Here is a 24,087-nt window from a genome sequence, read left to right as displayed (position 1 = left end):
ATCACATCATAAGTCTCAGCTGGAGGAGTACACATAGGAAAATTCTTCTGGGAAATTTGGCACAATTGATTTTTTTTAAAACAATGAAGTGTTTTTTGAAATGTATGGAAATCAAGCATGTAAATTGAATCATATTTCCCCAGTTAACCTTTCTGAGGCATATTTTGTCATTTGCCTGTGCTTTTCATTTAGTTCATTTTCAATAGGTGTTGAATTTTCCTGTTAAAATTCTCTTCCTCCTAGTCTTCCTGTCTAGTACTTAATCATTGGAAACCCTTGCATGCTCTAGAAGTTCTTACTCTTTGAAGAATCTCTGAGGTGAATCATTATTTAAGGGCAAAACTGCTATTTGTGCAGAAGTTATTTTCTTTTATCTATTTTGTAAGAATGACTACCCAAAAAGTAGTCTTCAGATGGGTCCTCTCTGCTTCGGACCACAATGACATTTAATTGCTGCAATATTCAACAACAAGTTAACTTCAGCGAATGTTTTCTCATTGTTCTTCATGCATTCATTCAACCAACATTTAATGAGATGCTATCAAGTACTACAAAGTTTTTTGTCAGCAAATAATTCATACCCCTGTGGCAGATGCAAACCAACAGCAGACCGTTAGTGTATAGAGGAAGGGATGTCAGATCGGTGGTATGTTCTAGGTGCTTTGCCTCCTAGCAGAGCTCACTCAGAACCACAGAGGGACAGAGATGGAAGGTGTGTGGACTTTATCAGAGGTTCTGGCTGCTCACACTCCGGTTAAGGGGTGCATATAAAAGTACAGTAGGAGGAGACATTACAGGAGCTTGTTGGTACCCATGCTAAGTAGAGAAGATTGCTTTATCTACAGGAATATGTGAGCTACTTCAGTATTCAAGCAGTGGAATATACTGTCTCACTTATTAGAAAGAGTACACTGGCAGCATTGAATGTGGCTAGAATTGCTGGAACAAATAATCTCAGAAATGATAAAGTGAAGGTTATTTTAATAACTCCTTAATGCCTCTGGATTTTGCAAACCAAGCATAATTAGGTTTTAACCACATTATTTTTATCAAGTGAATTGGACTGGAAGTTCACAGAAGCTTTTATACGAGTGCGGGTTCTTGTCTCCAGCTGGGCCTCTCTAATCCACAACTGCTTCCACAGGGTTGAGTTAAGCTGGAAATTTCAGCTCAGGTCAAGCACAGGTTGCTCCTGGCTGGCCCATCCTCTGTCTAATGAGCCCTATTGCTGCTGCTGTCTGCAGAAAGTCCCAGGGGGCAGGCTCTCCTGCTTCCTTTTGCAGCTGATGCTGCTATGGCAGGAGCACCATGGATGGAGTCCCAAGTTCTTTCAACAAAGGGAAGACTTGCAGGAGATGTGACAGGTCTACAGAGCTATTCATCAACCAGGCAGAGGCAAGGGGCTTGGCACTTCCAGGAATATGACAGAAATACGGGCAGGAATAAAAAGCTGCTATCACACCTGCCACAAAGGGCAAGAAGAGCTGTGGCAGAGTGGAAAGCTAGTGAGAGAGTTGAATGTTGGGTGTGCAAATGGTGTATTTAGGGTAGCAAGAAATATGTTAGTTAGAAACTTTTTTTTTTTTAGGTCAGATTACTCTTGTAGTGAATAAAGAGCATTGTGCTAGATCTCATGATTCTCACAGAGCAGATCTCTAGATTAAAGGCATGAACATTTGTCTTTTATGATAGTCTAGAAACACAGAAGACTTCTTACATAGGTTGTTGGATGTTTTTGCACATTTCCTGAATGCAATTTCCACTTTAGATGATTACTATGTAGCCTTTTGATAACAGTACATTTGCCTCTGGAAAGTGAGTTGAAGATCTTACACCGGAACTTTGGGGGAAGCTGTTGAGAGCCAAATCATATCTTAGGTGGTGGACTATGGAGATCCAAGCCACTCAGTTCCCACTCTTAATAAGTTCCATAGAACCGTTAACCATTAACTGAAATTCCACATGGTAAGAGCAGCGTTAGAGTGACTGGGGGCTGATATCCCGATCTGATCTCGGTGGGAGCGGGTTGGGAAGTATCATCATCACAGAGAGCATGGCCAATGAGCTCTTCCTGGGGAGAGCAGAGCCACAGTGGGGTGGGACAGGAGCTGAGGGACACCCTGGAGGAAGGGGGTCACAGAGCTACAGTGTGTGTGTGGAGGTGTGTGTGTGTGTGTGTGAGTGTAAAGGCTTCAAGGACTTTGATATGGGCGAGAGTTAAGCTGGGAGACAGGAAGTGTTAGAGTTAGAGTTAGAAACAAACTGGATCCCAAATTGGGGGAATTTGTGTGCAGACTGAGGAAGCATTGAGAGTTTGGGTGTGAGTCACTGAAAGGAGCTACTTGGGGAAATAACAGGACAAGCTGAGCATTGAAGAAAGATCTGACAGTTTCCTCAGAGTGTGAGGGCACCACGCAAGTGACACTGTGGGGGTGGGGGAGAGGGCAAGATTGGTCTGGGGAAGGGGTGGGGTTGCAGGGGACACTCAAAGACATTGAAGAACTGAGGTCAGCAGTAGCTGGTGGCTGCCAGGAGGAAAGTCAGGTTGTTGGGAGGACAAGCGCGAAGCCAACTGTAGTAAGAAAGTAATTGATTCCCTGGAGACATGTTGCATAAAAGGAAAAGACGTCTAACTTACTGAGTAAAAGTCTCAATCTGTGAGGTAGAGTAGGCGAGAAGGCACACAGCTCTCACAAATGACATGCGGATGTTGGGACTGAGCAGCTCCAAGACCACAGGCTTCTGGGGGCCAGGGTGCCCGGGTGCAGGTGTAGAGTGGACTCCTCTGCCAGTGACTGTCTTGCATGTCATGTGACTTGGGTGGCAGGAGTTTTGAACTGAGGACAGCCCACGATGGGACAGTCTGGCTCTCAGTAAATTTTGTGCGAACAGAAATGACAAGTAAGAGTCTAATGTCTCATGAGCAGTGTTGATGTTGCTCTTCTTTTGTTCAGAAGTTAAATGAGAGGAATTGAAATGTGTACACCTCTCTGGATATAACCCACCTGCCTATGTCAGCTGGAGCTGTTATAACAAAATACTATAGGGTGGGGGCTTGATCCACAAATGTTTTTCTCATTGTTCTAGAGGCTGGGGAATCCAAGATCCAGGTACAATAGTGCCCTCCTACCTGTAGTTCACTTTCTACCATCTCAGTTATCTCTGCTCAACTGAAGTATGAAACTATTAAATGGAAAATGCCATAAATAAGAAGCTCATAGATTTTAAATAACTTTTAAAGCAATATATTGTTGGAATTGTTCAATTTTCTTACTAGTTGTTATGCATATGTTACACACCCATTATAAATTAAACTTTATGATAGAAATGTATGTAAAGGAAAAAGCAGTAATACAGGTTTCAGAACTAGTCTTGGTTTGGGGCATTCGATGGAGGCCTTGGAACATATTCCGTTGGAAAAGGAGGGCCTCACTGTGCCATGAGGGACCTTTCCCTGGCTGTTTATTGCTGTATCTCTACATGAAAGAAAGAGGAAGCTCTGGTCTCTTCTTATAAAAACCTTAATCCAATCCTACGTTTTCCATCTTCATGACATTTAAACTTGATTCTCACCCAAATACCTTTTCTCCACATGCCATCATATCAAGGATTGGGGCTTCAACATATGAATTTTGGGAAAGAAATAAACATTCAGTTCATTACACCACCACAATACCAAATCTTTAGAAGAACAACAAAAAGTCACAAGTCTAATTTCATTTCTTATTCTTCTCAGGTCCATTCTTGATGGCTTCTCTTTCATAATTTTTCTCTCTATTTATGGCTTGTCAGCTAATCTGAACAATGTGCATATTTACATTAGACCTATTCCACTTACAAAGGAGCTTCCCTTGCCCTTAACAAAATAGGGAGCATAAAGTACTTGTCTCACTTTTAACTGCTGTGGGGTTCTTAGGTTTATCTTGAATCCTAACCCTAAATTCCCTCTTATACCTGACACTGACCAAAGAAGAAATTGTCTTTTAACATCATATGGCCCTTAGCAATGGAGAGGAGAAATATAGATCTCCCGTGGTGTCTGTTTATTCATGCAAATCATGTAATAAAAATTCATCTTCAATCGCTTCTCGGCCTTTTGGCTAAGATCAAGTGTAAAAATTCATCTTCATTGTGAGCATATTTTGCTAAAAAGTACTCTTCTAGAGGAATTGTATTTTTGGTTGAAGTTGTTATGCTAATAACCTCAGAATATGCAGCCCTGGTGTCGGTGCCAACATCTCCAGTAGCAGAAAAGACGCGAGTATCGCTGATAGTGTCTAATCCTGACCCAGCCTGGGGAACTGTCATGTTTTCTTTTTAGGAAGAGAGAGAGAGAGAGAGAGAGAGAGAGAGAGAGAGAGAGAGAGAGAGAGAGAGAGAGAGAGAGAGAGAGAGAGAGAAGCGTCACTATGGAAAGCCTGAGCTGCAGCAGGCTCTCCTGATTCAGTTTCAGCTCCAGTAGCCGGCATATCCTAATATGAGCTGCTCCAGATTTAATTTGTTTCAATAAAGGTTTTGAAGTTTTTAATAGATGTGTTTAAGTATTTATTATTGACCACTTATACATTGTATTCATAATGAGTCAATATCACGAAATATCAAGTCAAAGTAATATATTTGTTCTATAGTTTCTGAGACAATTGAATAGATTTTTAAATTAATAATATGGGAGGAAATTTAGAGACTTATTTTTCTTAAAGATTACATGTAATCCAACCAAATACCTGATATTTGACCTTTTTGGTAAGCTACAGTTTTACCGTAGGGGCTTATAGAGCGCATAACCTTGTATTAGATGGGCAGAGGAAATTATCAAGATTTATGGAAGGTACATGTAATAATGAAATATTTAAAATGCAAATAGAGGAAATTCTCTTTCCTGCTCTTCAATGTATTGAATGTGTTCAAGTCTACTTGGCACAAGGAAGCCAAGTAGGAAATTATGTGTTTAAGGATGGCAAACTACTCAGTCACCTGGAACATCATATCACTTACCTATGCAGAAGAGAAATTGAAAATGTCCTGAATAAAGGCAAGCAGAACAGTAATGTGCCAACCCAAGCCATCAAAGAAGGAAAGGGGTTGACAACTTTTCTATCAAGACAATAATGTTTTGCAGTATACATACACATTGTTTTAAGCACAGAAAAAGGTAATTCCAGCTGCTTGAAGACTCAAAGGAGCAAACGACACGCAATAACATTTTATACTAGGTACTGGGATGCGTATCTGTAGAGTGCACTTGAGCAACTGAAAAGTTAGGGTCAGCTTCATGAATTATGATCAGTTCATCTGATCAGGTTTTTGGGAGAAAGTATCAGAATTTGATATCTTCACCCATGAAGCATAGAAATTCCCATTGTTTCCACAGGAAGTTTACTTATAGGCTTAAGAAAATTGGAAGGCAATTTCCTACTAAGGGTGCAGAGGTGCTGGTCTTTCAGGAGAGGCAGATTCTTGTTTCTAGAGGGAAGGTCCTGGGCCCCCATATGTGGGCATTGTGGCGAGCACCCCAGGCATGGTTGTGATGTAAAAGCCTGTCTCCTGTGCTCTCCAAGACTGGCCACTTGGTTACCATTAGTCCTCTACACTTCACTCTTGTCCTGATTTTCTGTTTTTGAAATCCTCCCTACCTGAATTCTACTTACACCCTCAGGTACGGTACCTCTTGGGTTCATTTGATTTTGCTGACGTGTTTCAGGTTTAATTCGTGGACATTTCTCTGAACTACCTTAAAAAATTTCTGCTGTCATATCTGCTGTCCACTGTCAGCTGTCCTTCGAGTAGGTCAGCATGGTCTGAAAACAGTGCAAGGTGCACTGATCATATCTAAAGTTTCTGCTGCATCCAAAACTTGACATTTCTGTACATTTAAAAATTTCTGTTTACCAAATTATCAAATGAATTTTTCATTCTCCTGGGATATCACAAATGAAAACATCCTGTCTTACATGGTAAAATGTTAAGACATATATGGGTGTCCTAGAAAAAAAAGACATGATGTATGGAATCAATAGTTAGTTGATGAAGTAGCTACTAGGAATTTAAGTTTTTCTTTTTTATTCGATAGTTTAATTTTCTGTCATATATGTGATTTACTTTCTACTTGATATATGGTATTTGTTTATCTTACAGCTCAGTCACTTTAGAAAGGTAGGAATTTATATTGATTATTGTGTGTCAGTTTTCTACTAGGGTACGATTTGGAGTTTCAACTTGTATATTCAAGTCATCTTTCATTTTTGAAATGATCTCTTGATTTACACGTTTACAATTGTGACCCATTCTTTGTTTCTCAGTTTTATGGTAACCAATATTCATAATAGGAATCACCCTGATCTGTTTTCAAAAGACAAATTTATTAAATTATAATTTATGTATAGTAAAATTCACCCTTTTAAACCATGACCAGTGCTGTGTAATTACACCACAATTGATTTACAGAATATCCTTTGTTACTCCAAAGTTGCTACACTCTTCACTGTATTTGGAGGTTTGCTTTTTACGAATATTTTTGTGTTTAGTGATTATACTTTTTTTTTCATCCATCTTTTTGTGGCCAGTCCTATGTAATTATAGGGTAACTAACTAGAAAAAGGTGTATTCTTTTTTTTCTTTCTGTCATTTCTCTTTTATAGAGTGTAAGTGATAAATAAAATTACATGTATTGAAGGTAAGGATTTATTAATAAATATAAATTAAACAATACTCAATATCACTTTTATCTGCTTTATTGGGACATAATAAAATATGGTATTTATTACGAAATTAGGGAATGGATAATGTTACATATTGTTTTAGGGAGTATATATTTATAAATTTGTTGAGAGAGTGATATATCCCACAACCTTTAAAATTTAGAAGTCATTTATCCAGCAATCCCACTTTCAAAGAAAGTGTTGAAGGGGCAACCCACTTTCCAGTCCCCCTTCTGTCTCTCTTAGGCAGGAGCTTTCTTCCTCCCAATAAATTTTTCCTACTCGTAACCTCCGTTGTTCCTAGAATTCATTCTTCGATTTTAGAGAAGACGAACTCTCATTTCGGTATCTAGTAAGTTTGGGAGTTGCATCTCTTCCCCCTGTATCATTTTGGAGGTCTTCCACAGAGATTACTGGTCAGCAGTAAGAGTTTGCTTTCACAGGTTCTAACTTTGGTCTTTTTGCTTCATAGATTGTAACTATTTGTTTCACAGATTCTGGTTTTTTCATAAATTCTGGACTTTGTTTTGGCTTTTGTTTCAAAAGTGCCTTAATTTTAAGTTGTGTTTTAAATGTTTGCATTTCTTGTTTTTCTTATGAATTGTCTTTTGTTAAAATTACATTTTATTCTTTTGTATATGTTGCTTTTGGATTTAGTTGCTTAAAAGTGTTGTAAAATGGGTCTCTTATGAAATAGTCTCAGATAAAGACAGTTCAGGCTTTTATCTGTCCCTTATAAAATGCCAAACAGTGGTTACTCTGCCAGCTAGTAACTACCTTTAGGGCAGCTGCCACTCTCAAAGCAGAGGACAGGTTTCTCTAGTTGCCCTCTGATGAATCCCCACTCCCATTGACGCCAATGGCGAGTGGAATGTTGACAAGACAGGCAATTGGGTTCCTTTCGGAGACAGATCTCTGATTGCATGGAAGTAGCAGAAACTGAGGTGACAACTGAGGGATCATGGCAAGTGCTACCCCCCTGGTGGACACCCAAAGGTTCCTCAGAAGAAACTAGCTCTTGACAGCCCATCCGGGTAATCAGGAGAAAATCTCCACATCTTGTCCCTATCTGGACTCTTCAGTGAGGTGAAAGGAGAACTCTGTCAGTGATCATCAGATATCCTCTGTCTCAGAGTGATCTGAAATGATGCCATCAGAGCCCTTTCTTAAGGCTCTGTTAAAAGTTGAGCTACAGGTTTGGAATGCTTTAATGTTTTCTCTAGTACTAGTAAGACAGACCTCTAGACCAATGTACAAAATGAATCTTTGATAGATTAAAAGCTACCTGAACCTTTTCTCCCCACACCCCAGACATGGTCTTCATCATTTATGTGTGTAAAAATATACCTTTGCTGATGGGGTGTGCACTTATAGAGTGCTATATGGTAATTTTTGGATGTTTAACCAGCTTGAGCTTTATTTGGGCTTTTTCTCTCTGCTAGTGAGTTAGAAACTCCCCTTAAACTTTTCTCCAACTCATTGGGAGTTCATTTGAGAATTCCTTGTGGTCAGACCACTCCTCCTTCCAGAAAGTCAGACTAAGGCAACTTGCAACAACTGTTTTGTCTTACACTAGGGAAAATAGCAATCGGTGACTTTCATTTGTGTTTTTACATGCTAGCTAGAATATAGAACTATTTTAGCCAGCGTTTTCTCTTCATTCATGCGTGTGTAGGAAGTTGATAAGAGTGCCTTTACTATTTAGATTGTGGCTGCTAGGAGGACTTATGAGTTTCAAATACTTAGTGAATTTAACATGGACCTTAAAGAAGTAGCATTGTCTTACTAGTAAAAGTTGTCTAAATGACTGGATAGACAACAGAAATTTCTCAGAGCTTTCTCTGCCTTAGGGCCCAGGGCAGAACCTCTGACTTACCATCTCTGGAGGTGATCTCTTTTGCAGGAAAAGTGCTCTAACTTGACTGTTCACCTATTTTCCTCTCTCTTCCAAGGAACTAGATAGCAGTAGTTTAAATCTCTTGGTTTGCTAGCAATACTTCCTTCTCTAAACTTGATTGTTATGGCTGAAGTCAGCTGTAACTTGCACTTTAAGAGTACCTACTGGAGTAAGGATATGAGTTCCCTGAGGAAGATAAGATCATGTGCTGGTAAAGGGTAGATATCCCAGTCTGGTTTTATTTTCTGGTTCTCTCTCCAGATGGTAGCTACCTACCCTGGAGTGGTATAAACCTTGGGGGACACCCTGGGGATGCCCTAGGGGGCACAGGGATCAAGCAGAGATTTATGGGATGCCATATTTGTTTCTCTTGTTTCAGATTAGGAGCTCCATATCTGAACCTCTTACTCTTTTGGAATGTATTATTTCTCTACACCCATGCATGGTGTGCCTACCTCCTAAAGGGAAGTACACAGAGGACAGTACTATGATGGTATCTCACAATTAGAGTTATACTGTAAAAGAGAGAAAATGGTCAAACCCATCTTATGTTGAGATTTTCTTTACATTAAGAAGTAATTCTTGCTTGTGTTCAAATGTAAATGTGCGCCATAGAAAAATGAGAGACACTTCACCTTTAAGGTCTTCAGTACCTCTAAGCTTGAGGCTACTCCTCACCCTAACCACCAGGTGCTGAGGGTGGAATATCTAGGCTAGCTATAATTAATGTCTCTATATCCATTCTTAGCTAAGTTATTCAGGTCCCTCAAAGACAATATCCCTTCCAGGAAGTAAATGTCATATGGGACTACCTGTGTTCATGTGTCTTTTTCTCTCAGTGATCTATTAAATGAGACCTAAGAAAGTTTTCAGGTGATCCTGATATGTACACTGAGGTCTTTTGAAGAACTTACGCAGACTTATGGACTAGATTAGAAAGATGTAATGTTGCTCTTAAATCAAACATTGATTTCTAATGAGAGACAAGTAGTGTTACAAGCTGCTACTACATGTAGAGACAAATATTATCTTAGTTTTGGAAGCTCAAAACACAGGCAACCAGGGGAACAACTGGGTCCTACTGGAACACAAGCAGTTCCTATACAAGACCCCCACTGGCCTGCCTGTCAGCTAGGAGATTAAATAGAAGACATTTTCAGGCATATATTCTTGAAAGTCTAAGAAAGATGAGAGCTAAGACTTTCAGTTAAATTGTGAACTATTTACTAGGAAGAAGATAAGGACATCTCTAGATCCTGACTTGATAAAAGGAATACTATAGTTTTGTCCAAGTCAGTCTTGCAATGTGTAGAAGGTATGCTATTATGTGCCCCCCCAGAAGAGGTTTCTAGCCAAGACATCTGCTCTGCTGAATTTTCTAACAGACAGGGTTAATAATGTTTCTAGATCTAAGGCACAACTTTGCAGCCTTGAGGTAAAATATTTAGGCTTATAATATCTAAGGGAACCCAAAGACTGGGGAAAGAAAGAATTAAACCAATTCTTTCCTTTCCACAGCTCAAGACTCTAAAACAGCTAAGGAGATTCCTGGAAATTTCAGGCTTTTGTGGCCTTCAGATAGCAGGATATAGTGTGACTGTTTGACTCCTCTATCAACTTATAGAAAAACCCATTCCAGACTGCACTCTAGAAGTTCAAACAAGCACTTCTAAGTAAGCACTGCTACAGGACACTGTTTCAGTTTGTATGTCAATAAAAGGTGAGACATGGCTTTGGGAGAGTTTCTACAACATGAGGGAGTTGCTCAACAGCCTGTAGGGTATTTCAATCATAAATTAGATATTATAAATTCAGGGTAAGCTCTAAGCAATATAGTTAGAACACTTTCATTCTCTTTCAAGAGGCAAAAAGCAGTGATTTGGGTTCTTTGCTTATTGGTTTGATTTTCTGCTTGGCAATGCAGTTGGAGTCAATCATAGCTTTTGTCTCTGGAGACATGTTTTGCTAAGGATTACAGATCCACTCTGGAAAGGCTCCTGATCTTAATTGTCCTTCTACACCCGAGATGGTTAAGATTTAGTTCTTGTGCCACTTAAAGACACTCTTCTGTCCCTTCTCCACTGCCCTGGCCCTGAGAAATAACACAGTTCTCAACAGTGCTTGGTTCAAGGCATTTGCCTCTGAGGCTGCTGGATTTCAAGACAAAGCTTCCAGAATGGTGAGTTTCTCCTCCCTGGAATCTTTCCAGAGTAAAGCTGACCTTCATTTATCCCTGGGCCATTTAGAAAACTGGTCTAGGTTTAATCCTGGAACTCTCAAAAAATAAATATAAAAGTTTTAGTCCAGATTTATCTTTCAGTCTTCAGGTAAAATTAGAGAATTCTAAGAACAGCTAACCTGGCTCTGGCCACTTCCTTGCACCTCTAGTCAGCCACCACCGGCACTGGATGAGATAAAGTCTAAGGGGCACCTTAGACTGGGCACAGAACAAGAGGGATAGACGGGGATGCCTTCTTTTCCTTTCTTTCCAAAATGGGGAAAACTGTCATAGGTAGACATCTGCAGCACAGCAGGTTGGAGCCTTGGCAGGCCTTTTTCCTTCACTGCTTGGAGTTTATACTTAGCTCCAAAGAGTGTCACCTAGTCTCTTCTATACACAGACCTGGCCTGAGCGGACCCCACTGGAGATAGTTAAAATTACCTTTAACAGTCTGTCCCTTTAGAGGAAACAGTTACATGTGGCTGTCAAACAACTGTGGCTATCAAGGCAACCATGAGAAGCCTGTGTAGCTGGGTATTCCATCCAGTCAGATAAACCATCAGCTTAAGGCCAATCTTAAAACTGTTTTTGCTTTCACAGGTGTAGAAGATTTTTATTTCTTTTGATTCTTTTTTTAAAAAATAACTTTATTATCATTCGCTAAACACACACATATGCAAAAATTAAAATTTTTCAAAGAAAAGCAATGCAAGGGAAAAAGAAACTATAATAATATTCACATATAGTAGAACTCAATCAAAGCAAAACTGAAAAGTACTTAAACACTTTTCCATATAATTAAAAAAAAAATCTCAATCATTAACAAGACATCAAAGGGTGTGATTTGTTTTAGAAAGATTTTCAAAACTAATATTGAACAAATAGTCATCTGGAAAAAAATTCTAATTAGCTAGTAGACTCCACATAGGCCAATTTTTTTAAAATTTAAATTTCAATACAGTCATGTGACACATGATGGAAATATAATCTGAGAAATATGTTATTAGGCAATTTCATCCGTGTGTATTGCAAAGTACCACACAGAGTGCCAGCTTCTAAGTGCAAACTGAGAAGGTATACGTCAATCATCTGTGATGGCCCCTTGATATTACCCAAATACCCAGTTAAACATGAAATACATGAGGCTACCACTGGCAAAACAGGGCACTGTTTTACAGTAAACTCTTTTATATAAGTAGGATTATGATTTAAAGGTTGATTCTTATTATAAAAGATCTCTGTTAATTCATCTACAGAGTTCTGACTAGTCATTTTTATAATTATAAACCTAAAAATTATAAAAGTTATTATAATTCAACTTTGCCAAATACATCTGAGTGCACTATGGTTTATAAACAAGTTGTCTTATGTGTCTGTCTGTCTGTTCAATTTGTTTCAAAGTGTACAGCTGTTTTATTTGAGCTTTCTTCTGAATTTTGGATTTTCTAAGATGTTTGCCTATAACTATAGATAAATGTCACTAAAGACATGCTTCTCCCAGGTTGCCAGATTGTCCAAATAATGTTGACTGGTTTTACAAATATAGTACATACTGTTGTCTTTATATAATATCTTGGGAATCTTTCATTGGTCAAAAATAATGTGTTAATTGTTATGATCTGGCTCTAATAGGTTATCTAAAAATTTGTTAAGATAATTAAATAAAGACTCTTGGACTTAGGAAAACTACAGGACAGGACTCCTCTTGGTAAATAAAGGAGTGGCTGCTTGGAAAAACATTTATTCCAGCCTTTGTACATAAAGGGACCCCAATAATTTCCATAGCCTTGTGGGAAATACATTGCTAAACATATTATTGTGATATGTATACATTGGTCATAGTCAAATTGCTTTTTTTGTGGGAAAACAATAAGGTTTTATTTAAAATGTTCTTGGTACAAATCAAAATTAAGGGACAAAGGGTTTCATGTAACTGATACTCATTGTTATTTCATGGTGTAGTGAATATCACTCATGCCTTCTGGGTGTACAGGTCTTCTAGGATACTGTTTATGGTAATGATCTTTGACTCAGGTGTCTGTCGTTCTCTTGCACTCCAGCTACTTGTGATAAGAGGCATATGTCAAGCTAGAACGAGAAAACTAGGCAAATAGTAGTTTTCTTAAAAACTTATGTGATGTATGTTACATGTGTCACCGCACTTAGGGATGTTCAGTTGCCAGACAGTTGAAACAATGTCACACACTAAAATTAGAAGTTAAACTTTATGAACGCCTAAGGTGCATTTATAGGCCAATATGTATGTTCTCTTTAGATGGCATCCTACTAAAGGATAACAAATAAAAGTTTTCTTTATGTCATTTAATGTCTTGTGATCAGATGAAGGTGTTTGACTGAAAGACTATTCAGTACTAAGATAGACATGTGAGTGTTACAAAGACAATGTCATCATGATTGTCATGCTAAGATACTATGTGTGGCTCTTGATCTTAAATTTCTCTATAATATATAACTAATGTCTGTTAACATTCTACAGGGATTCAACTACTAAAACAACCATGGTTGGTAAAAAATAACAGCCCTCTAACTGTGCTTTATACTTCAAAAGTGCTTGATGTCTTAACTATTATAGTAGTTAAGCTCACTGCTCCTACTGAAATACTTATGTCACTGATCTTCTCTTCTGGGTGTTCACCAACTAAAGTTTGGAGATCAAAACTAGAAAGGTAACTGGGCCAAGAAGACAGCCAATATTTTGGCCCTGGCCCCTCAAGATCATCAAAGAATCTAGGACATGAGGGAACCTTTTCTACAGGATCCTACATCTTTGGTAAGTCACAAAACCTCCTGAGCAGGGAGAATGCTGGGCACCTGAAGACAAATGTACTGTGTGCCAGAAGAGGGTCACAAAGAGGAAAAAATCTCCCACACTTTCACTGAAAGCAACATGGTTAAGCAAGGCCGTGGCCCACCCTGACAGCTGACACTGACAGAGGAGCTGAGAGGTTCTATGCATGGTTCCAGAGTACTGCCCGAGGAGACTTAACCGACCTTGATAGATAGCAAGGGGTTCATACTGATTGACACAGGTCTCACTTGGTCTTAAACACCCAGCAGAAAAGAATAACCAAAAGAGGCATAAAAATAATGCCATAGTAATAAAGCTAGATATAAAAAGGGGCTCTAATCGCTGACCTCTTCTGGCAGTTTCTAGCTACACCAGTAGCTGACCACAGCTATGGATCATTAGGAAAAACTATAGTAGAATCTATAAGTCCCAGCAGGTTACAATCACTATTTTAATTTCTAAGTGTGATTTTCTCCCCAACTTGCTCTTTCATTCTAGTGTACTCATACTTAGATTATGCATGGTCTAATTTCTTAAAACTTTTGCTTATTCTTGCCCAGAGGCTTCCAAACTCCAAACAGTCATACAAATGGAACCAGTGACAAATGTGCTAGACTTCTTTAACTGTGATCCACCAGATCGACCTTGTAAACAGCTCATAACTGCTAAACTGTACAATACGACTTCTATGTTGGATTCTGAAGTCCCCTGGACCTTCTCCTCATCCTTTTTGTGGGCGGCTACTGCTAATTCCTCCCAGTGGAAACCTTTGTTGGCTATATTTATAGCAGTCCTGCTGACCTTATTATTTAGCCCACATATTCTTAACTGTTTGTTTGGCTTTTGTCCCCTCCAGACTCAAAGCTATACGGCTACCAAGATGACAATGGCTGGAACCTATCAAAGGCCTTTAGACAGAGTCTGCAGAGTAACTGACTGCTGATCACAACTACATCCCTCTTCAGCAGGAAGTAGCCTGCTGTGCCCCTGTGCCCCCTCACAGCAATTAGGGGTCCTTCTTCAGAGGGGGGGATATTGCTGATAAGTTAATTAGATATCTTGTAGGCAGTTAGACAGAGCCAGCTCATGTGGAGCCAACATGGAGGACAGTCAAGGTGCTATCATAGAGGACAGTGAAGACTCATTTATTGAAGGCCAGCATTGTAAAAGGAGAGAAACTACACACCCATCAGGATGAATAGCAGTGACTGATATTCTAAACAGTTGTCAATCACCCGGGTGGAGGGGCAAGGTCTTAACCCAGCCTCTCTGGGAAATATCCCTGACCCACCCTTACTGAAAACCCTTGTACACTTGCTATGTGACTTGCTCCCCCATTTAATCAATATTACCTGGGTGACTGTACTTGTAATCTTATTGGTTGGTCAAGGTTTTGTCCCACCTCACACCCACCTTGTAAATTTCCATTGGGTCTTATGGTTTTGTCCCACTTTGTACCCACCTCACCACATGGCTTTGCTGTATAAAACATCTTTGTAGAGTGGGGTGGGCGGGTAACCCACTTGCCAGTCCCCCCTCTTCTGTCTCAGGCAGAAGCTTTCTTTCTCCCAATAACATTTTCCTCCTTTAAAAATCAGAAAGTGCTGAAGATGTGCATTGATATGGAATATAAGTATATTTTCATAGCATCTTTATAATACTCAGAAATTATTAGAAAATGAAAGCTCAGTGAAGTAGATGAAATACATTTTAAATCTGTATAAAGGGATTCTATACCACTTTAAAAATATTTTAATATATAATTGCTATGTGATACAGCTTTAATAGTAAAAAATTGGGATTAAGTAGTTCCTGCTTAAGTTTCCCTCCATGTACAGGGCTTGGAAGAGCTAAAGGTTCTGTTTTTGTTACAGTTTATTGATCTATTTTATACAACTTCTATAATGAACATTGTTTCTTTTATAACCACACTACAAAAGAAAGGGCAGCTGTATCTGTGAGCAGTATATAATGAATCAAATATTCTGAGACTTATTCAAAATCTTTATCTCACCAATAATTTTTTAATACAAAATTTTTACCAAGCTTGTGAGAAATCTTTAGTCTGTTTTATAAGAAAGGAAACAAAAGGGAAAAATTATAGGTCTTATAATAAAAAACTAGTAACACTTGTTTCAGAACTGCTTAAAGAGAAAGAAGACCAAATCAGATATAATTTCTTTAATGGTTTTTGTGGATGACATTCTTTATATTTTGCTGGCCAGCTGATCCTGATAATTCCATCTCCCGTCCATAGATACACACATAAAAGACATATTTGATGCAACATTTGACTGGCATGGATTGACACAGACATCTGAATAAATCAAACAAATCTGCTGTAGTGACAGAGTGCTGAGCATAAACTTGATGCCCAAGACCTGTGCCTCTCAGAGCGCTTGGAAGTGTCTCCTCAATCTAGCTCCACCGTTTGGGTGGAATTCTCTTTGTGGCTTCCTGATTTCTTCTTTCTGAATTCTTATATCGAATAACACAGGCATTTGTTTTCTTTTGTAAGTTGAAATTAGTTTTTTAAATATTTCAAAAAGGCAAATATTTATTTTACTTCCAAGTCAGATTATGGGTTAAGTAATGTCTGTTTTATTTGAAGATGACAATTATGTTCACAAAAATAAAACATCAACAAACATACTTACTAAACTGTATCTAAATGGTGAATCTTTGAAAGTAGAGACTATATGTTGCTCACTGTGATCATCATTTACCTAACATATAGAGGATCAATAAATGTTGGTTACAAATCATATACACTATGGAAAATCAACTTGATTAATGGAATGGCAGGAAATCTTTGTACCCTTAAATTGGCCTTTCACCATTCCAAGTCAACTTGTCATCATCAGGCTTGATTTTTCTTGGTCAATGTTCTGGTCAATGGTGTAAATCCTGTTTATTTCAAAACCTCAATCAAAGTGGGTCTGCTTGATTAACTTCTTTCTGAATTGTTTCACCTTTTGGGATGAGTTGCCAGTACATTAACAGGTCTTTGCTTAATGTTTTTGGAGAGTGTTAATTGGTGTATGTTCATTATTTGAACCACACTATGGACATTTAAAGACAGATGCACAAATGCTGATATTAGAAAAGCAGGGGGAGCAACTCATTTTCTGATGAATACTCTCCAAAAGTGGCCCTGGTTCAACCATTTTTTTCAAGTGGAAATGTTGGGCTTATAACTGTAATATATTTTGAAAAGTAGCACTATAGTGGCAAAAGAATAAAAGGCATCTTCAAATAGTACTTGTGTTTGATGTGTTTGTTCCCCAAGTAACACACAGTACAGACATGGACCTGCCTGGGTCTATCACTGAGTTTCCTCTAAAAATGTAAGAAAATTTTCTGCCCAAGGGCCATGATAAACATTTCTTTTATTTGTAGCCTACCATGTATTTATATGCTATCACACTGTCATGGAAAAAACAGAAATGACATGCAAGATATACTGAGAATCATAATTTTGCTATGAGACTTTAATCAAAGCTCTACTTTCATTTGAAAACCTGAAGATTATTACATAAACTATGTTAACAAAATAATATTTAAGAAAGTTCAGCAACCAGGTGTACTATTTCTTTCTTTGGAACTCACCTTTTACTATTGGCAATCAAGAAAATAGTATATGTAGAGAGGTAAATCTTATCTTTTTTTTGTAGTACTGGGGATCGAACTCATGGCCTTCACTGAGCTATATTTCCAGCCCCTCTTTATTTTTTATTTTGAGACAGGGTCTTGCTACATCATCAAGTTGCCCATGGTGGGCTTGAACTTGCAACTGGTTCAGCCTCCCAAAGTGCTGGCACTACAGGCATATACCATCAATGTTCAAGAAGGATCAAAGTTGAAATTTCTCTTTGTAAACATCCCTGTTTTGTTCCTGTGGCCTGGGAAAATATGCTCAGTTTATCTGTCTTTATCCTAAATTTTAGAAACATGAACAAATTAGAAAATAGACTTGTTTTCTATTCATCTTCCAAATTCAGCAGTGTTTGATCTTTCACATTAACCCTGTCTTAGATAACATTCAAGAAAATTATTGCAAGCTAATAGGTCTGTTTGTATGCATGGTCCATTGCTGTACCTTTGGTCGCATCCTTGATTGAAGGTCAATCTCTGCATGAAACATGACAGTGACACCAGTCAATGTCACCTCAGCTTTACTTCTTGAGATTTGCAGAGGAGCCCAACACAGCTCATTCAGCTTCTGAAGAACCATATTACATTTGGGCTGGCCAGCAGGATTAGTGTTTTTATGTCTTTGCTGAAATTTCGGCAGGTTGTTTAAACTATGCAATTAGTTGGGTTCCTGAAATACACTAATTTGAATGGAAGTCAATAAGGAGGTCATTTGTATTGGTCAGCCTTCCAATTGCTGGGACAAAATACCTGACATCTTCAGTCTGAAGCAGAGGTTTATTTGACTCATGTTTCAGAGGGTTCAGTTCTTGGTTGGCTGGTTTCAAGGCAGAACCACCGTGGCAGAAGAGTATGGCAGAGGAAAGTACCTCACCTCATGGCATCCAGGAAGTACAGAACAGGGGATGAGCCAAAGGAGAAGATGCCAGGCCCCTTTGTGACCCATCCAGACACACTCAGAAGTGTCCTTGACTAATCTCTCCAGCAACTCTCAGCCTATCAAATTGATAATCAGGATTAACTGTCACACCATTCATGACCTTTGACTCTCTGAGTTCTTATTATGTAGAAAATGACTCTTTTCCTGCTACCAGATGCAAAATTGCTGATCAACGGAGAAATGCAATTAGCTAGAAAGAAATTTACTGACACTCTCAGAAAACATATTTTATTCTATATCTTTGGATAAGACACAGACTTTTCTCTAAATCATCTGATCTGCTATCTTAAAATGGAGACAACTTTTTTGTAACAGACATAATTTTAAAAAGAGAAAAAATAAATCTGTGAGATTCTCTTCCCTGACAACATAATCATAACAAAAAGTGTCCATCTGCATATCCTTCAACTTTATTATATAATTGATAAAATTAGAGTCACTTCAATGCTTGATCAGTGCAAATGTGTCATAATTATTGTGTCGGGGAAGTCTCTGCTTTCATTAGAAAAAATGTGCGTAAAAATTCTCTTCCTATTAATTGTATCCTGGTGAGCTGATGGACGTGCCACAGCCAGAACAGAGCTCTCGGCTTTCCAGTGGTTTTACAGAAGTCTATCTACAAACTCTCCCTGAAGGATTGGCTCCTTCCATTGTGGATCCATTCCAACATAAAGATGCTGAATCTATTGTTGAAAATTTCAAGATGGTGACAGCAAGCCCTAAAGGTCATATGGAGCTCTTTCAATTACAGGGCTGCCTCTCAATGTGCAGGTCAATGCACATGAAGCTGGCCTGCCTCCTGTTCTTGGAACTTCTTCACTAATGTCTTCCATGGTTTTTGAAGTCACTGAGATATTGCTCTCATTTGCCATGGCTGTCTCTATTCTCCTTTCAATTTCTTCCTCTTCTCTTTTGATTTATGTACTGCCACTACATTGCCCTACGGTGGCAAAATTCTAGAGGTGCCTTTCTTGACAACAAGTTCCAAGAAGCCTTTCTGTTGAACCATCTCTTCGGCTCTCCTCTCCCTTTGCCTCACTGTTACTTTGGCTTGTGTGGTCTAATGCCAATGCTCTGCTCTCTGTCCTCACTTCAACACTCCACATGAATTGTTAAATATTCTTTGGGTGCCTGGGATGAGTCAGTCAGGTCTGGTTTTGAAGTTAGATGGTGGCACCTGATCACCAGGACTCCATTACCTTCATGCTCCTCTTCCCCTACCCTGAGACTTTGGAGAGATCTAAGATCCACACATGCCTGCTTGATTTCCAGATGTGGTTTATCTTCAAATTTACGACCTCATTCAACCTGTGTGAACCAGACGAGATGGTAACACACTCAAAAGAGACCAAGGCCCCAACATCATCAGTGGAAGCTCTTAATAAAGAGTCTTTCATTCCTTTTTATTTCACTCTTGGGCTCCATCTGGACCCTCCTAACTCTGTAGATTAACATATAACTTTCAAGGACGAAGGAGACAGTGTAACAGGGAAACTCAAGGTGTTTTGGAGCTCACAATAATCTAACCTCTTGAGCACAGAACCCTAACAAAGCCAAGAAACCAAAGAACATATGGATTCTTTTCACTGTGAGCTCTCCTAGCAGACACACCCTGGCCTCCTGACCTCCGTGTGAGGACCTGACCCTAGTGAGGAGCGAATCATCTGTATTTCCCCAGGCTTTTACCCTTCCAAAAATAGCTCCATATTCATTTCTGTTTCAGTTTCTTCATCCTCCCAGGAACCCCATCGGGTTAGGCAGGTAGCAAAGGAGATGGAGGCCTTATGTGACTTAACTATTATCTCCAAGGGGACAAAATAAAGTTGAGAAAACTTGGAGGGATTCTCAAATGTCTAATAAAGACTCTTGCTGGGTCTTGCTCTGACAACATCAAAATATTTGTCACGGTTGTCACTGTTTATGCCCATTTTTAGATTTGTCTTCATTGGAGTCTCTCTCCAACTTCATTTCCGAGTTCCTCCTTCCCTACTCATCAATCTTGTGCACGACAATTCTTCACTTCCTACCAGAGTACTTTTATTTGGATGTGTTTTTTTTTTTTCAAGTATTCAAGAGGAGTTCTTTGATATTTGTTATTTTAATAGTGGATCAAGATAGCACGCTAAAAATCAATTACTACAATTTTCAACTCCATCGATAACTGCAGTTTCTACATGCTGCTGGGGGACCACACACAGTCTCCCAGAACTGGGCTCAGCAGTTATTTGGTATGAGCTGTGCTGCTAGCATTACATGTTTTCCTGCACTTAGAAGATGTCACGATTGCATGATTATTTAGTGACTTGCTTTCTTTTTGTTGCTTCTCATTTAAGCCAATGACTAAATGAATGATTAGAAATCCGTTTGTGTAGAGATATGTTTTATTTGGCAGGGGCCCTAATGATCGGATAATGAACAGCTTCATTCCTGTCGGGAGGTATTCTAGAGGAAGGATTCACTTCTACACTGACCCTTGCTCTGAGAGTCAGGCTGCTCTAATCATGATGGTTAATGACCAATAAATGGCCATTTGTCACATTTTCATTCTCTATTCCAGGCCTCAGCCAACCTCTAACATAAAGGATTCAAACTATGATGAAATGCCTTAACAGGTAATGATGAGAGAGATGCTGGGAATTTTTAGGGCAGGGTTCATGCTCCATATGTTCTCTGTAGTAATCATGTTGAAAAATAGTAGTTTGGTTCTGAGGCACCACACAATTTGATTCACTGGACGTTTATTGACTATCTGATCTGTAACTCATAAGAGTGGAAAGAGAAATGAATACCAGGGCATAAATCCCTGCTCCTAAAAGCCTTATTCTATAGGAGGAAATCAAGTTCTTATAAGAAATCAAACAAAATAGGTTAAGAAAAACCTGGGTACCAAATTTGTGTACAGAAAATATATGTATTCAGGGGAAATATCAGAAGCTTCCAAAAATCATCAAGATTTTAAAATCATTTCTTATGTACCCTTGGCTTATGCATATTTGACATTGAATATAAATATAACCCAATATTTGAAAAGTTCACAGTTAAATCGTGGGAGTTCATTAACTACATGATTAAAGCTGATTTGTTATGTTTAAATTTCCATAATCCATTTACAAGGTTTACCCATTTAAAATCTCTAAATTAGCAGTTTTCTCTGCTTCTATTATTCAGGTCATTGCACCTTAGATAAGCTAAATGTTTAAGTGTTCCCTGTAAAGAAAGCAAACAAAATTTAAATATCTGACACAGGAAGGTCAAAACAAGGAAAGTAATCATCAGTGGTTTGAACAGAAACTTGTTGTAATTAGAAGCTTATATTCTATAAATTGTCTTATAAGTAGTCTCTAAATTAAAATTATTCCATAAATTATTAGAGAAAAATATTCTATGCAGCAAAGTATTTTAAAATAAGATGTCATTACATAGTTTTTGTCTTTTGGTGTTTATATGCATATTTTAGATCCTTTCTTATGATGTATCATCCAAATAAAATTTAAAACAAAATAATTCTATTTTAGCCAGCCAGCCAGCCTGCCTACCTGCCTTCCTTCCTTCCTTCCTCCATCCTTTCCTTCCTTCTTTCCTTCCTTCCTTTGTTCTTTTCTGTTTTGTGGTACTGGGGATTGAATCCAAGCATTCTACCACTGAGCAATATTTTCAGCTCTTTTTCAATGTCATTTTAAGACATTGTTTCACTAAGTTTCCCAGGGTGACATTGAACTTGAGATCTTCCTGCTTTAGTCTCCTGAGTAGCTGGGATTACAGGGATGCAGCTCAGTGGTACAGTGCTTGAGTAGCATGTGTGAGGCCCTGGGTTTGATCCCAGCATCACAAACCACCACCACCACCACCACCACCACCACCACCACCACCACCATGGACATTTTTTGATCTTGTTATCTAGAATACTATACATCAAAAAGAATCTTAAGCAACCTAAGTCTTGTGCAACTTCTTTTTAAAATTAAAATATGTACTTTGCAAGGAATACTTTGCAAGATTTCATTAATTCAGTTGCAATTATAGATGATAATCAAGAGGGAAAGATAAAAAAGAATTGAATAAGCATAAAAATAAATCAAAACTACTATGGTGAAACTTAAAACACCACTGGTCTCCAAATATTAGTCTCTTCAAAAAGGGTTTTGGCAATAAGAAGAGAAAAATAACAGCCCATTGCTTATAAGGAGTTCTTGACTCCTCAAAGAAGTATCTATTGACTTTTAGTCCACTGTGGGTTGTATGCACCATGGAAGATACAGATGTCCCCTATAAGAAGAATAAAGTCTGGTAGCAGAACTAAAATTTTAACAGAAACAGCTGCCACAGTTGGCAGAACTGCAAAGATCCATAACTGAGGTACAGAAGAAGAAACTGGGCACACTGAAGGGCTGCTTCCCACACAAGGGTACTGCAAGCACTGTGCAGTCTCCTTGGTATGACTGAAGAGCTCAGTGAACACTTTCTTGGCTGAGGCAAGAGGAATTGCAGGACAAGAGCTACAGAGAACAAGACAGCTTGAATGCCAGATTGGAAGTAAAAAATCCCTCAGTTCTAAGAAGTGAATATACATCAAGCAGATGTGACGCTGCACTAAAATCTGTGCATATTAAAAAAAAATCCAGGCACCAAGATCTCAGTGCTCAGGAAGTTAACTGTGGATGGAGTAGATGCCATGGATGTCAGAGAGGAGCAGGTCAGGTGGATTATTGAGTACCTTTGGTCAGAAGGTAATGTAGAAAATGAATCCAAACACAGAAGACTTGGGCAATACATTCTGAAATGTCAGCCCTTCCAATTTTGTTTCATTCAGTTCTGAAAAGGACAGCTCTTCAAAGAAGAAAAGGAAACACACCAAATTATGTCTGCAGCCTGGTGGAGAGATCAAATATAAGTGGAATAAAGCTTTTTTTTTTTTCTCCAGGAATCCCAAGCTAATGTTCTAATTTCATTTAAGGGAAGGTACTCCTGACATGGCATAGTCGCTGGGATGATTTATTTCTTTAATATGCACAACTGCATTCACTAATGAGGGCAGAGGCATGGTGCCAGACCGAAAAAACACCAGCGCTCTGCCCTCTCCGGAGACCATCTCAGCAGCACAGGATCACAGCAAGACAAAGTAAGTGACACCAGCGATTTGAGTGTGAGCGGTGATATTGATAGACTAGAAGGGGAAAAGACAGAAGTTTTGCTAAAATCAAACAGTGGAATAAGTACCATGTAATATTAAAACTCATTCCAGTATCAGAGTGAGGAAATATAGAAGGCTTAATGGTGAGTGATTGCTCCAGATTCCTGAGGTGGAATTATTAAAGTGATTCAGCTCTTCTGCATATGGTAGGCAGAATCCTAGGATGTCCTCAAGATGCCCACACAATGAAGGGCACAACTGTCTAATCCCTTCTCCATGAAGGTAAATTCCTAAATATGATGATGACTCTCCCTTGGGGAAGTTATATTTTATGACAGAAGTGAAAGGGTTTTTGCAGGCATAATTGTTATTCCTCTAGTCAGTTGGCTTTGGGTCCATCAGAAGGGAGATTATGCTGGGTGATCAGGCAAACCCACTAAAAGAGGGTCTAGAAGTTAGAAATGCTCTCTGCTATTCACTTCAAAGAAGCAACTACTATGAATTCAATGGTTGTGAAGGAGAAATTTTCCGAGTGACACCATGAACTTGGAAGAGAAGCCCAAGGTGAGATGGCAGCTCTAACTGGTATCTCAATTTCTGCCTTGTCCACCCTAAGCAGCGGACGCCACCAGCAGGAGTACAGACCTTGAAAATGAAGAGACTGGGAGATAGTAAGTGACTCTTGTTTTAAGTTGCTACGTTTGTGACAATTTGTTAGCAATGCACTCCTTTTCAAT

General features: G+C 38.8%; 1 long non-coding RNA gene and 1 pseudogene across 1 annotated transcript in view; both read left to right on the top strand.

Moving 5' to 3' along the window:
* LOC147826605 (uncharacterized) overlaps positions 1–24,087 on the top strand; it is a 249,695-nt gene that overhangs the window by 184,641 nt on the left and 40,967 nt on the right. The gene's annotated exons all lie outside the window — the stretch shown is intronic.
* LOC147826606 (U2 spliceosomal RNA) lies at positions 4,081–4,218 on the top strand (annotated as a pseudogene).

This window comes from Heterocephalus glaber, unplaced genomic scaffold (genome assembly GCF_053883595.1).
Source record: "Heterocephalus glaber isolate CG9 unplaced genomic scaffold, H.glaber_assembly_v1.0 deba00001465, whole genome shotgun sequence".
Lineage (NCBI taxonomy): Eukaryota > Metazoa > Chordata > Mammalia > Rodentia > Bathyergidae > Heterocephalus > Heterocephalus glaber.
The sequence above is the reverse complement of the archived record's forward strand: the minus strand, read 5'-3'. Positions and strand labels throughout refer to the sequence as shown.